This window comes from Marmota monax, unplaced genomic scaffold, assembly GCF_021218885.2.
Source record: "Marmota monax isolate L192 unplaced genomic scaffold, Marmota_monax_Labrador192_F-V1.1 WCK01_AAM20220418_F8-fsc00916, whole genome shotgun sequence".
Taxonomy (NCBI): Eukaryota; Metazoa; Chordata; class Mammalia; order Rodentia; family Sciuridae; genus Marmota; species Marmota monax.
Window position 1 is genome coordinate 119,221 of NW_026692086.1, and position 3,476 is coordinate 122,696.

The following is a 3,476-nucleotide window of genomic DNA, read 5'->3' on the forward strand; positions in this document are numbered from 1 at the left end:
TTGACCAGGTGCAGTGGCACACATCTGTAATCCCAGTGGCTTCAGAGGCTGAGGCAGGAAAAGCACAAGTTCAAAGTTAGCTTCTGCAACTTAGTGAGACCCTGTCTCAAAATAAGAAATAAAAACAAGGGCTGGGGATGTGGCTCAGTGATTAAGTGCCCTGGGTTCAATCCCTAGTGAGAGAGAGAGAGAGAGAGAGAGAGAGAGAGATTGACATTACTATGATAATAAGAAGGTGGACCTTGTCCCCTTCCTTCTCCTCACTGTCATCACAGCTAATATTTGTTCAGCAAATTCTGTGTGCCAGGCATGATGCTGAACACTTTATGTGCATTTATTTCATGTGAGTCATGTGAAAGTTGATATTATTATCTGCATTTCACAGATAAGGAAATGGCAGCTTAGAGAAGGAGGTAATGCACTCCATGCTTTAGCATAATTTCTCTTGAAGAATTTAGAGACCTAATTCCTGGTCCTCTTCTCGCCCCACACAGAGCCTGGGAGGTGGATTATATAGACCTCTGATGACTTCCATCTTCATCTCTAATCAGGACCACTCCAGATTTTCCTGGCTGATCTTTCATCCTCTCCAAGATCACTACCTTAATAACATCCAGTGCCTCACCATCACCTCAGCTTAGAGTAAGATTGTGCCTGTCTCATAAAGGTCACCCTCACTCCCCATGTTGCTGGGTGATGGAGGCTGGGAATTGGATTCTTTTAGATTTTCCTCTTTTCCTAACTGCTGACATGCAGTCTCCATCCTGTCTGTTGTTTCTGCATAATGGTCTGTGCAGGTTACAGAGCCCAGGCCAAGTGTCAAACTCCACTGAGGATGGTCACCCGCCAACCTGCCCTACCCAGGAGTCATGCAGAGCATGCTTTGCCTCACAGTTGGAGCCTTTGCCAAACTCCTTCATGAACGTGGTCTGGACCTGTGGACACCTCTCACTGCCTCTCTAGAAGGTGTAGGGGTACTTTCATTTGTTTCCTTATGTTAACGAGAAAGTAAATGTTTCCAAACTTGGATACTTGGGACAAGTATTGTCAAGAAGAAAGCATTCTAGAAGAGTAAGGAATGGAGAGGGAACCTCAGCAGGCAATGCAGGTTCAACCAAGGGTCAACAACAGAGCGACCTGAGCAGATTTATGTTTTGGAAAGAAGCTCACAGCAAACACAAGAGGGAGGAAGGTTAGAGGGTTCTGAGACCACGACTAAGGAGCCCAAGGGCTGAACAGAAGGCTGCCACATTTCTAAGGGGATGAACAGAGGGGCACGAGAGCCAGGCCTCTACAGGATGGGATGGCACGTTGACGTGGTGGTCAGGGCGTCAAGGGGGAGGGTTCTGTTCTGGGGACAGCGTGGACAGTGGTACCCTTTATCATGGAGGCATGATCTGGAGAGAGAGCCTGGCTGCAGTCACCCCACCTTCTAACAGGCTCCAACTCGTTCAGGAATCTGAAGCCTTAGCCTGATGTGGTGCCCCAGGCCTTTCCCACAGTCTTCAGAATCTCACCTGGCCAGCGGGGGCTGACTCGCCAGATCCTGAGGGTGAAGTCAGGAGGGAGATATAATCCATATAAGGCCACTCCAAGGACATTCTCCTGCTGTCCAGGCAGCAATCGCATCATTCCAAATGGAAAGGAGTGGCCACATGTGTCTGTTTATTCATTGACTGCATTTCACTCCTGGCCCCAGTGAAGACCCACCACCCAGCACCTGTGGCCACTAGACACCACGGCCTTCTGGCTGCTTCCCTGGACAGGAGTTTTAAGGTACAGAGGACTCCGTACCTTAAAGTACACCTTAAGGTACAACAGCCATGGGGTCAGCTCATTCATGGGTGGGGAATGTGGGTGAGGGTCATGATGTATCCTGGGGGCCCAGGGGAATTTTCTTTTCAAATAGGACTTATGCCACTGTCACTTAATCAGAACTGGCACTTGGAATGAACTGGTTCCCTACCACATTAGGGAATCGCTAAATGCTTTAGGATGGCTGGCATCTGCGGAGCTGTTCTCCCAGGCCTGGCCCTGCAGTTATTATTCTGGAGTTAGTGCTGCGATCTGTGTGTTACAAAAATAGAATCCAAGGCCAAGAGAAGTTGGAAATAACTTTCTGAAATTCGAATCTGAAACCTAGAATCCCCTGGATCACAGATTATTGTGCTAACCATCCACTCTACCACTTGAGGCCACTACAGCTAAGTTTTACATTCACCTTTTCATCTCAAGTTTTGGAAGAGTGGTTTCCCAATGTGAAGGTAAACGAACCTCATTTGGTGGAGAACAAATGATACAGCGTTTGGGGAAGTGAAGCCACTCCTTCCCTCTTGATGCAGACCACAGCGCTCCTTCTGTTTTGGGAATTCCCAGCTTACCGCCTCAGGGAGGTGTACACCATGACATTGGCCATGCTGGTGCTCCCAGAGAATTCAATCAAATGATGAATTTGGCATCTTTATCTCAATCTGCTCTTCCATTTTCTTCAAAGAGCTTTAGGATTGCATCTAATAGGGTTAGCAAACCTCTTGTATAGAGGGCAGGCCTGTGCACGTGTTCAGGTTTTGTGGCCATGTGGCTTCTGTTGTGAGTACTCGGCTCTGCAGGGTCAGGTCAGTGCAAAGACAATCATAACAATATGTAAACAAATGGCCGTGACTTTGTTCCAATAAACTTCATTTACAAAAACACGTGGCGGCTGGATTTTGCCCGTGGGCCATGCTTATTGATTGCTGGCGTGCATTCATGAGGCAGTGCGTAGGGTAAGCAATCTCTGTGCCAGACTCCGGTGATCTCTGCTCCTGTGGATGGTGGCTGGGCTCATGGAGTCATTCCTAACAATTACAATCTGGTGGCAGTGCCAAGATGCTAATTCTGAGGCTAGATCTATAAAGACCGAGGGTCCAGTTTGGGGTGTTCTCTCTCTTTCACTTTCCTGAGAGAAGCCAGCAGCCATGACTGGAGCTGCTCTACAGAGAGGCCCTCACGGTAAGGAACTGGAGGAGGGGTCTGGCAACAGATCGCAAGTAACACAGCCCTCACTCTAATATCCTGCAGGATCTCACCTCTGTCAGCAGCTGACTTTAGCTGCATGCCCTTCCTGTGCAGCTTCCGGGTGGCACTGCAGCCCTAGCTGACAGCTTGACTTTAGCTTCACGGCTGACCTTGGTCCAGAAGGCCCAGCTGGGCCATCCCTGTTATCCACGAACCCCAGAGAGGAACCAGTGTTGGTTGTTTTCAGGCCCTAAGTTTTGGAGGTGATTTGTTGAGCAACAGTGGATAACTTACATAGTAAGGAACAGCACAAGTGATAGAAGAGATTTGGAGAACTGTCTTGTGGTCCCAGTGTTTTGACCAATTTGCTCTGTGAACTTAGGCTGGCTGTTGAACTGGTCTGGCCTTCCATTTCCCCATTTGCCTACAAAAGGGATGGGAATCATGGAATCCTGAGGTTATTATGAATTTTAGTCTTC